Consider the following 12889-nt stretch of genomic DNA (forward strand, 5'->3'; position numbering starts at 1 on the left):
TCTTTCTTTTTTTTTTTTGGGTGGGGGGGGGGGGAAGGGGCCTCAACGGCATCATTCGCAATGAGAGTAACCCTAATCCTATCAACACTCTGCTTTCGTATGCAGCCTCTCCAAAGGGGGGATTTACCAGTCCCTTTTGTAATCTAGCAACGAGTGGGCATGGTCCGCAGTGCAAAGTAGGAGTGCAAGCATCTTTGTCGTATGCGCATGTAGTTCAAACTCGTTTCATCTCCAACCCTACGCCTATTATGCAACAACATCTTCGACAGGACTTCTTTAACTCCCTGATGCCTCGTGCTACAGTTCAAGGTTTTGATGCTACAGTCCACCCTTTTCACCTACAGAGACCTAACCATGTAAACCCTAATTCTCCGTTGATTAATGGTCAATTTTTCCTCATCTCTAATGTTTGGTATAATATTGACAATCCCACTCAGAACACTCAGGGCAAGCAAGTGAAATATCAATCTCACAATGTCATTAATGAGCATAGGCAGTTAGTTATTCCAGAAGAGGGTAAGGATGATAATGCAGAACTAGCTTATGAAGGGGTAAAAGCATGTTAACGCGACATGCTTTTTGTGCTAGTTAGCATACTCAAATTAGCACATTAAAAAAAACTTGGGCGCACGGTAAATTTTTGAAAATAATATCAAAATTTATGGGAGTTTCCATCCTTGTTTCAAGAGCTTTCTATCATGCGTCATAGATCTTAGAGATCTAGCTCGTGTTATTGTATTAGTTAGCATATGTCAAAATTGTGCTAATTAGCACTATCTGGGAGAGATTAAAGCATGTCACATCACCAACCCGAAGGTAATGATGAGGCTGGAAATCTTAAATCTCAAAACCAGGAAATTGTTGAAGGGGAAGTGGTAGTTGGTATTGTTGAAGTTAATCATTGGTTCAAGCACCTGCAACAAAGATCATCATTGGGCTCTGTCATGGAATTAGATCCATTTTGAAGTTCTGAAACAATGAATTGCTCAAGAATGGAAGTCCTGGAATATATTTCTAGCTCAGGTGCAATATTTACCCAGTAACTACTATATGTTCTTTTTTATGACCCTGACAATGCCTTGCAAGTAATTACCAGAGGCAATTGCTCCTTAGGAATACTCCAATGTCTGTATTTAAAAGGCTTAAGAATTTTGATTTGAGGGCAAGAAACCTTCCAAGGTACCTGTGTGGATGAACTTTCTAGATTAACCAATTGAATTTTACCCTTGGATTAAATAGATTGGAGCATAGTTAGGGAAAGTCTTAGGGCAAAAACCTTATAATGGCATTAACCCCAAGTGGGATCCTCAGCTAGTAATAGAGGTTGATATTGATGCCCCTCTCTCAAAGATCATATTCAACTCAAAGACCAAGAGGGACAAGTTCTACATGTCCAGAAAGTCATACACAGTACTTGCCAAATGCTTGTTTCCACTACCTCCGGCAGAGCCATTTGAATAAAGACTGTCGTGAGCTTGCCATCAAAGTCTAGAAAGAGGCATAAAAAGCTAAGGAAGCAAAAGATTTTGATCAAGGCTTCCAACAAGTGAATAGGAGGGGTAGGTATAGGATCAAAAACACTTCAAGGAATAACTCCAAAAAATATGTTAATAAATTTGGGGCACAGCTAGATGATTCATTTGACCTCTCATTTACTAATGGGAAAACCTGAAGACAATGCTTTATCCTCTCAAGCTCCCATTGATGTTCAGAAGGGGATAGTGCTCCACAATAGGACCCAATCAAAGCACTCCTCCATATGGATTTTTTGATTCCATCTAGGAGCCCAATGGACAAGACTAGGGTCATGTTCTCAGACTCTCATTTTAGTGAACCTAGCATCTCAGGTTCACACAAGACTTCCAAACAACCACAAAGAGGGAATCCAATGGTGGGTAAACAAATAATGTACCTGAAGAAGTCAACTTCTGCAATGAACTCCAAGAGCATAACAATGCAGAGCGCTAAGATGTAAATTCTCCCAGTATCCTTTGAATTCAGTGGATATTCTTATGACCCAATCAGAACAGGAACGTATACCCTTACTAGGAGGTAAACCCAAAAGGAAGAAAGACAAAAGTGCATAGCCTAATAGAGCCTCAATCTCTTTTGTTAAACCTTTCAAAGCATCTAGAAATGAGGCAAGCTACTAGTTTTTCTTTGGACTGTAAAGGGTTAAGCGACCCTATCAGAGCTATGTGCATTAAGAAATAGATGCTGGATTTGAAGCTTCAAGTTGAATTCAATTGTTTGCAGGAGCTGAAGGTTAAAGGTTTCTCTTTGGATTCTAACCTTCAAAAAATTAGTAGGAACCATAAGTGTTTCGCTTCTAACCACTTTGCAAGTAAAGGAAGAGTTGTTATTGGAGTCAATCTCAAACATGAGCAACACATTACTGAAGTAGAAATTGGGCAAAAGGGACATTGGGTTGTCGTTACTCTATAGGAATCCTTCAATTACATAGTTGTCAGCCTATATGCTTCAAACTCTATCTCTTAGAGGACCTCTATCTGGACAGAACTCAACTCACTTTGATCCTCTACTGATCAGAGGGGACTTTAATATGTTTACTTCTTTGAATAACAGATATAAAGTCTTAGGACAAGTCATTCAAGGCAGTGAAAAGAGAAGTTGGGAAGAGTTGGCAAACAAACACACTCTGGTTGACACCTCTGAAAACACTGGTTTCACCTAAGCAAACAACCAGCAGCACAAATGTTACATAGCTGCCATACTTGACAGGATGTATATGATAGTTTCAATCTTTTGCAAACACATTGGATGGTGAGCTGTAGATTTGATTCTTTTATTTTGTTGTCTGATCACAAACCTATGTTGTTTGAGCTTCATAAAGGTGAACATTCCTTCAAAGTTGGATGGTCTCATTTAGACAGCTCTTTGTTTAAACTTGCATCAATCAAAGCTAAGGTCAAGGAAATTTTTGAAAAGGCTTTTAATCTGCATAACAATGTATTTACTGCTTGGGATGTAGCCATCAAGGACACTCAAAAGGCTTTATATCTTTTCAAAAAGAAAGCTAAGGAAATTAGATCTAACAAAAGGATGATGATCAGCAAGCAAATTTCTTTTCTTGAATCAAATTCTTTAATAGATCATCATCTCTTGAGCTCAACAATTTGAAAGACCAGCTTAGAAAGGAAGAGCTTCAGGAAGCCCAGGGTGCCCTTGCTTGGACCAAACAATTTTGGGTAGGAAAAATAGATAAGCCCAATAAACAAATGTTCTCTCTCTCTCTCTCTCTCTCTCTAAAGCAGGGATTTGATTCCTTACTTGGGAAAGGAAGATGGAACTCATGCCTCTTCCCACAAGGAGAATGTTGAAATTACCAAGGATTACTTTTCCAATATGTTCTCTCCTCTACCCCTGAGAAATAAGGATATCACAAATGCCAGAGCTAAAATTTCTCAAGTTAAAAAAAAGAAAAGTGCCTAAGCATGTGGCTTCACTGTTGGACTTACCAATATCAGAAGGGGAGAAAAGAGAGAGTATTAGAAATTTAAAGCGTGGTAAATCTCCAAGAATTAATGGTGCTCCTAATGAATTTTATTGTTTATACCAATATACCAAGATTTTTTGATACCTTACCTTCTACTGGTCTGGCAAGAAGCCCTGGCTGTAGGAGCTCTTTCCTCTTCCATTAATTCTAGTGTTGTTAAACTCATACACAAGAAGGGTTCAATGGATGACCTATCTAATTGGAGACCTATCACCTTTTTGTCTTCTGTATACAAGATATTCTCCCTCTCTATATCTAGAAGGCTAAACCCTCTCATGGACCAATTTATTTTGAAAGAACAAAAGGGGTTTATTGAGGGGAGATTCATTTATGATGCAATAATTGCACTTTGGGAAGGAATGGGATATGTAGAGGAAGCTGATCAAGATTACATTTTTTTCAAAACTAATTTTGATAAGGCCAATGAAAGAATTGAATGAGAATTTATTTTACAGAACTTATATGACATGGGTTAGGCAAATTATTCATAAAATTTGTGCATATATTATTTGGGAATGCAAAAACTAAATTTTCTATAAATGGCACTCTTATTGAATCTGTCTCTTTACACAAATTTATTAGATAGGGTTGTCCCTTGTCTCCTTTGCTGTATGCTACCTCTTTTGATGCCTTGGGCCAGCTGGTTAAAGATGCAATGCAACAAGAAAAACTTAAAGCTATAGACATCCTTGGTACAATGGACCAGTTATGTTTGCAACAATTTGTTGATGCAATAGTGAAGAATGATTTTCATTCTATTGAAAATTTTTGGGCTTGCCTTAGTACTCAATGTACGACCAGTGGTTCTATTATTAATCAATCTAGAATAGGTTGTAGTCTCTAAAGGTCCTTGCCTAGCAATCATTTTTCAGGTTGGCTGCAAAGTGATTGAAGAAGAACATATCTTCAAGATGCTAGGAATTCTAATGGGTTTTAATGTATCTTTCAACCACAGATGGAACTAGGTGTATTGGAAATATTTAGAAAGAAGCTCTTTCTATGGTAGAATCAACAACCCAGCCTATATGCTAGACTTTTTGTTTTGAATCACTACTTATTGTCTGCTTTTGGTTTTCTTCTTATCTTGCTGGTCTCCTTCCCAGTGCCAATGGGACAAGGTTTTCTCCTTGGCAAGAAGATCATTTCTCTGGGGTGGATCAAAGTAAGTGAATAAAATTCCAAAAGTATCTTAGCAAATTTGATGTAGTTTCAAAGAATAAGAAGGTTTGGGTATTCTCAACCTACAACACCTTGCTAACAAGCTATCCAGCAAATGGTTATGAGGGCATCCTGCTGCTCTGACTTATGGAAGTATTGATAAAAAGAAGGACCAACCAGTTCCATTTGAAGGGATACAAAGAATGGTGAGGGTCGTCAATCCAATAGATTTTAATCTCAAGTGCTAATGTCATCCCTATAGGGTCGATATTGTAGGCATGTTTTGAAAAAGAAGGACCAACCAGTTCCATTTGAAGGGATACAAAGAATGGTGAGGGTTGTCAATCCAATAGATTTTAATTTCAAGTGCTAATGTCATCCCTATAGGGTCGATATTGTAGGCATGTTCTGAAAAGTCATTATATGACATGGGTCTAGGCAAATTCTTCATAAAATTTGTGCATATATTCTTTGGGGAATGCAACAACTAAAATTTCCATAAATCGCACTCTTATTGAATCTGTCTCTTTACACAAATTCATTAGATAGGGTTGTCCCTTGTCTCCTTTGCTGTATGCTACCTCTTTTGATGCCTTGGGCCGAATGGTTAAAGATTCAATGCAACAAGAAAAACTTAAAGCTATAGACATCCTTGGTACAATGGAGAATCTATAGACAGCCAACAATTTTTATGAAGAATTTTCCTAGACCCATGTCATATAATGTCATATCTGTGGTTGAAAGACACATTAAAACCCATTGGAATTCCTAACATCTTGAAGATATGTCCTTCTTCAATCACTTTGCAGCCAGCTTGAACAATTGCTAGGCAACGACCTTTAGAGATTCTACAACCTATTTTAGATTGATTAATAATAGAACCACTGGTTGGACATTGAGTACTAAGGCAAGCCCAAAAGTTCTCAATAGATTGCAAATCATTCTTCACTATTGCATCAACAAATTGTTGCAAACATAACCGGTCCATTGTGCTAATGATGTCTATAGATTTAAGTTTTTCTTGCTGCATTGCATCTTTAACCAACAGGCCCAAGGCATCAAAAGAGGTATCATAAAGCAAAGGAGACAAGGGACAACCCTATCTAATGAATTTGTGTAAAGAGACAAATTCAATAAGAGTGCCATTTATAGAAATTCTAGTTGTTGCATTCCCAAAGAATCATATGCACAGATTTTATGAAGAATTTTCCTAGACCAACTAGACATGCCTACAACATCAAAAGTCTAGTTGGTCCCCTCCAAAAGCTTGGAGCTTATCATAATAATTTTGGATTCAAGATTCCATTTGATTTGGATGGTTTGGCCTCTCAGAGGGCTAGGAGCTGCGCAAGAGAGCAAATAAATGTTTTAAAGAAAGCATTAGGTGTTGGAAGGATATTTAAAAAGATGGTGAATTTCTTATTGAAGATGACCTCATCCAAAAGTTCAATATCTCTCAAGGTTGTGCACTTTTGGTTACTTAGAGGAGTCAAAGCTTTCAATGCTGGCTACAAAACAGTGCAAAATGACATCATACATCCCTCTCTCAAATTATATGCCTTAAGATTTATATCTCTAAACCTTCTAATAGCAGAATGGATCCAAGCCCGGTTAGAAAGCTCAACCTCAAATGGGGCATATCTTAGTAAGCTAAGCAATGGAGTACATATTTGAATGCATATGGTCCTACCCTCTAGCCATTAAGCATAGATGCCTTATGTGGATTATCCTCCATCAAGGGTACGTTTTGGACAAGTTCAAAGACCAATAGTTTGGAGATCACATATGAAATCTATCCCAAGTGCAAATGCCATGAAGAATCTATGATACGCCTATTTGCTTTAATCTCCTGCTTAAAGATGAACTTCAAAAAGTCTGTAAAATAAGATTTCTGTTGTTGGGGGAATGTAGCTATATAGATGTTTCTTTGTGGTCTTTTCTGAGGGGTACCCTGCAATGGCAAATTTGGCTTGAGAGAAATAAATCTCTCTATTGTCAACCTCAATCTCCATCTGCAATACCTTTGACCATCAATTTTATTGGAATTATGAAAGAGGCTTATGGTATGGTCTCTAATGCATCAAGAATAGATGTTAAAGAGCTGCAGAAAGTCCTAAGGTGGCAAAGATGGAGACAAGTCATTTTTTCCCTTTATGAGCCTTCAAGGATGTATGTGATTCTTAAATATTTCTCCTAATGATGTATCCATTTGTTTTTTCACCCTCTTTTGGTCTGTACCCTCACAACTAGGATGACCCCATCCTTCCTTTGTATTTCTTTCTCCTTTTAAAAAATAATTTAATTCAGTTTTGTTTCAAAAAGAGACAACTAATTTCAACATTGATGGTTGGCATTGTAAAACAAAAAAAATGGAACTAGTGTCATATATGATGTAAAACTAAAACAAAAGATGATTTTAATGCTTTCACATGAAAAGGTCGGTTGCATCAGCATAGGAAATAATAAAACGATATCCAATGAAATGAAATGGACCCAATAACTGTACTTTAAACAAAAGGGTTCTTTTACAATCAAAATATCAAATTAAAAGAAAAATCAATCAATCAATGAAGTAGGGCCCCAATCTCAGAAAAATAAAAATTGTTACGAAAGATATCAAATGCATTAAGGAAAGGCATGTTTAAGAAATGAAAAGCCCAATGGAAATGGAAAGCCAAAAGACTTTTCGTCCTAAAAAACGTGGTCGATGGTCGATTGTCCATTTCTTCCTTCTTCTTTCCTTGCCTTTGCAAGCCTAGCAAGTAAGAATAGTTGTAGAGATGTGTCCCTTGTGATGTATTTTTTAATGGAGTTCCCTATGCAAAGGATATGCCAGAGCTATTTGTAACCTTTTGTGAGATTAATGCCATTCAAGCTCAACTTAGCACTTTCAAAAAATATTTTAAAAAATCAATCGATCGATACATTAATCGAATCATTCAAATGGATGTCCCACTCTCGTTTTCATCGAGTCTTGTTTTAAGGAAGATATGATTGCCTTGGGGAAACGGAGGAACTCTGAAGAGTGGTACAAGATTGTGACTGCAATAAAATCAAAACTATATGGGTAAGTGTCTTATATATAGCCAGCCTAGTGTTCTACCTCTACTGTGGGGTGGCCCCCCTATTAGCCAATATAGTGATGGTTGCTGGAAGATGTCATGGCTTGACACACCTTGGCTAGTAATTGTAATTCTTTTGGGTGGTTAATATAATCCACTCACAATTGTGAATTTTGGAAAAAAAGAGCCAAAAATCTTAAACCAAAAGGAATCCTTTACAAATCAAAATAATAAAGCAAGCCAATGAAATGAAATGGATGCAAAAGTGTACTTTTTTTTTTCCATACTCACTCAACTGAGTGAGTTGAATTACATAGACTCCCACAAAAAATTACATGCTAGACTCTACTCACAAATATTGAGCCAGGGTTACAAAAGGAATAAACTACAACCATAAGCCACGCTCGAAACTAGCCATGGCATTGACAAACCACCCAACAATTCATAACCAACAATATACAGGGCTTTTATAGTGAGCCCCTACTCAAGCATTACAAAAAATTACCACAAGTACTAGTTTGGTTGCCAGACCAACACTCCTTCGTCCACGAAGAGAGCTGAGACCCAACCCAGACCTGGGCCACCATCGCAAACTTGAACTAATCCCAAAGTAACCCAAAACCAAGGCGTAGCCCGATGTCTCCATCATCAACGAGAACTTCCTAGGAACCACCACAAAGGCCCGCTACCACTGGCAACCAATGTGCCCAAGAAGCCACCTAAAATAATGCCGCAAGAAGAAGCAAGTCATCATAGTCTCGAAAAAGAAGTGAAGTAGACCAAATATGCACAGACTAGAGAAACAACCAGCACCATCAAGAGGAGAAACCTCAAGTACATGGTAAAGAAGGGTGTCATACCCATCCAGGAGCATGGCAAGATAGTGGGTTCCACAAGCGAGCCAAGCATCTGCCACAAGCACAACCCACCCCTTCCAATCACCTTGCCGCAGGTTGAGAAGAACCTGATCCAAAGAAGCAGCTGTCGCCATTTCAACCTGCAAAGGGGCCTTGGAGGGGTGGCCTCCACCATAGCCAAAAATATAGGAACAAGCTTGGATGAAGATGCATGCAGTTGGCCGGAGCTGTCAGGCCCTGTCCCTAGAGACACCTAGCCTTGCAACAAACGAGGCCACCAAGTATGACACTACCCTTAACACATCCCACCACCCCCCTGCCCTGCCGCAGGCCAGCTAGGGCCTCTCCGCGTTTTCTCAATCCTCGCAGGCCACAAAGACGCAAAGGGGGAGCTCTTGCAAACCTTATGTTTCACTGACTAGTGTACTTTAGATGAAAGGTCTCTTTTACAAATCAAAATATAAGTTTAAAAAAGAACAATCAATCAACACTTCAATCAAATGGATGTCCTACTCTCTTCTTCATTAGGGCTTGTAGATAGAGGAGCTCACGCATTAGGGTTTTCACAACCTGTGTGATAAGTAAATCTTAGGACTACAATTCACCTTCTTTGTTAAGCCGGTGATGTTAAGCCTTGATGAGAGGCGTTAGAAATCCAACTTGTAATCTTTAGCACCTCAAGGCTCCGCTGAGCTTAAGGTTGTTTTGTAATTTCATGTTGTGCCACTACAAGAGGTTGTGTGCTCTTGTGACGCTTATAGCGACGGAAATACATTGGGTTTTTTAAACCCCCGGCATCGCTAAAAGCGTCTCTATTAGCGTCGATACGAGAACGTCGCTATAGCCGTCGCTACCACAATCTCTATCAGCGTCGCTATAGGCGTCGCTATATAGCGACGCCTATAGCGACGTTGCAAGGCCATAGATAGCGATGCTACAGTGCACAATTTAACGACGCCCGAGATTAAAAAAATTTGGTGGCAGGGCATTCAACCCATCAACCATATTGAATGTTTCATTGGTCTATTTACCTTTGAAAAAAAGTACAAATGTAAATATAGACCCAAAATAGTCAGCCACAAGACAATATAATCATTAACTCCATCATCCGTAGTACGTATTGTTTGGAAAATAAAGATACAAAAATGACAAGTGTGAATTGATGGAAGCAAATAAATGACAATTGTACACAACAGCAAAATCACTTGATTGTTAATCATTGCAAATGTAATAGTTACAAACCATTGTCATTATTTAAAAAATATACATGGTTTTCCAAAATACATAGTTACATGGTCTCATGATACATAAGCTAGGAAAAAAAGAAACTAATGCTATCTAGCTATGGCTAAACTGACGTCGTCTAATCAGACATCTCATCGCGTCCAAGCGGCGTATCTGTCGGATTCTGCAAAAAAAAAACAATAAGATAGCTTTTTGTAAGTATAAACATATAGCGAGCGACGTTTATAAAACAATACAATAAATAGAAAAGAATAAACCCTAATACTAACCATGCCGCTATGAGAAGTTAGGATGTCTATAAGGGCGTTTAAGCCCTTCCTACCTGCTTACTCACGCTCGTACGGAGTGGGATCACGTCCTGTAAACGACCACTGTCAAAACATACAAAGAATCCATTATGTTAGAATTTCAAATCCCATAAACCCTAAACTATCGACATAGATGCAAACACTTACAAAATCGGCCTCAAATGATGCCCACCCGCCACTCCCCAAGTGGTGCGAGCTCCCTGCCTCTACTCGCGCTCTGGCTGCCTCCTTTTGTTGTTTCCACTTGTCGGGATTCTCGCGCGCTTCTTTCTTCACATGCTTCCAATCTTCTTTGGCCAGCCAATCTGGTATGTTCCATCCATGCTTGATTGTTTTTTGCACTTCGGAACGCTTATGCTTGCAGTATTCGCGCATTCGAACCTTCATCACATCTTCATTGAAGCGGTCATCTCGTGTTGGAACGGGAAACTCGTCATGAAGCATACTGATGACTCTGTCTTTTAATTCATTCAGTACTTCACTCCAGGTGTTTAGTATGTAGTGTCTAAATACCTGAGAGCAAAGACCGCACATGTGCGAAATCACCTTCTTGCCGTCATCATCCAAGATGATGCCGCCTCTGAAGTCGATGGAGTAAGGCAAGCCCTCTCGCCGCTGATGCGTGAACCTGGGTGTCTCGACAGGGGTCTCTAGCGGCGTGTCAACGGGGGTACGGACGCCAGGTGTCTCCACTAGAGTTTGAGCCCCGAAGCGAGGAGTGTCCATTGGAGTGACTCATGGAGGAGTAGCTAGTGGTGTGTATCTATGGGGAACGGCACTTAGCGGCGCAAAACCTGGTGTCGATGGCGATGCCGTGGCTGGTGTCGGGACGGGCAAAGAAGGGGAGGGTAAAGAGCCTCGTTGAACATGAGGCGGTGTCGAAGCATCGGTGGTGCCACCCCGGTCCCCCACAACAACCGACATCGCCACCACCACCACTAGAGCGCCGGTGCCTAGACGAGTGTGAAGATCGTCTCGTCCACATCGAAGCTTCAGAGCGCGCTGAGGACTCCGAAACAGAGAGAGATGCGGATGGAGTAGGAACGCCGATGGTGCGCCTGAGCGATGACGCTCCACGTACCACTGTCTCTGCTGGGGTGACAAAGAAGAAAGAAACTCATCATCATCCATACCTGCATTAAACACACGAACATTTAAACTTAATATTGAATGAATGGAGTAGAAAACATGGACAAGTAGATAGATATAGAGAGAGAGAGAGAGAGAGAGAGAGAGAGAGAGAGAGAGAGAGAGGAGGAGGTGCTTGTCATCTCTACTAATGAGAACATACCTAGAGCATACGTACCTGGAGTGGACGCAAAGACCATTAAATACAATGACGCAATGACGCAAATACTTAAAGAGCCGGAGAATCGTACAAGAACACGCCAGTGCTTGTAGCTTTGGAATGTTCAAAGGCTAGCAGCAACAGAAAGCGTTCTTTTTCTATTCAACTTGAGTGATGAAAGAGGCAAGTGCATAACTCTGAATTTACAAAACGGAGCACACTTGTTCAAATACAATATTTATGGCTTTAAGAGATCTCTCTCTCATCCTCGCATAGCTCAACATAACTTCCTATATCTATATAGAGCTCTCCGTTTAAACAGATGTCCTCTGTTTCATTTTGTAGATCCTCTGCATGCACCCCATAGAGAGTAGCAGCTTGATGTTCGTCTGGCACCACCTCCACGGCTTCTGACTGGGCATCTTCTCCGATCTCCTCCATTGATGCCGCTGTGATTGGCACATGGTAGCCTTCATACGTCCGTGCACTACGAGGGGCTACCTCTATGACGTACCACCAGTTTGATGCAGACTTTGTGGGATGAAATATCACCTGCCTGAGCCACATAACTTACATGAGAGCTTCCAAGCACATAATTCTAAAACACACGTTAACTATTTACATACTTACTTGTTCACAATGCTCGGGTAGTACGAAAGTGTCTCTTAGGTCAGTCCATTTCTTAGTTGAATCCACCTCAAGAAAACCAGACTCTCCTCTACGCACAGTAGCGTTGCGACCCTCCATGATTATCTTGAACCATTGCACGTCAAACAAGTCGACAAAAAATCCTCTATAATCGATCCTCAAAATCTCTTGTAGCGTGCCGAAGTAAGTGAGTTCCGCCACCATAGGATCTGCATCAGAGAACCGTCGTCAACTAGACTGTTCAAATTTTGCCATGATTCCACAATCTTGAGTAAAACGTTTTTTGTCGATCCGTTCCACCCTAAAATGTCAACCTTTACACCATGCTGCTGTGTATGACTTATACTACAACCAACAAAGATTATGAGTGGCCGTTCAAACATCTAGAAAGTTACTACTCGTACATTGAAAACTTACCTTGGTCGCACAACCCCTAGAGTATTCCCACTCTTCCTCAGTCACTTCTTCACCGCACTGTTGTGCGCCCTTCAATTGGTTGTGCAACCATCTTAAGCTCATGAATGTTGGTAGGCTCTCCAGAACCATCGGATAGTGCATCGGTGGTCGTCTTCCCCGTATCCACTCGATTCTTGCACTTTGTCGCTCTTGCTTTGCATCCTCATATTGTGAGATCCACTTCTGCATGACTGGATTGTGAAGCATGCAAAATCGGTTGATTTTAGCCTCTAGATCTTCCGTCATCTTCCTCTCAACACCGAGATTGCACATGACAATTCGAGATATGCGCTCATCATCTATGGTTCGCCATAGCGTGTCCCGGGCTTTATCAAATCCATCTAGCCACT

The sequence above is a fragment of the Adiantum capillus-veneris genome, chromosome 24 (assembly GCF_014529385.1).
Source record: "Adiantum capillus-veneris isolate H3 chromosome 24, ASM1452938v2, whole genome shotgun sequence".
NCBI classification, from domain to species: Eukaryota; Viridiplantae; Streptophyta; class Polypodiopsida; order Polypodiales; family Pteridaceae; genus Adiantum; species Adiantum capillus-veneris.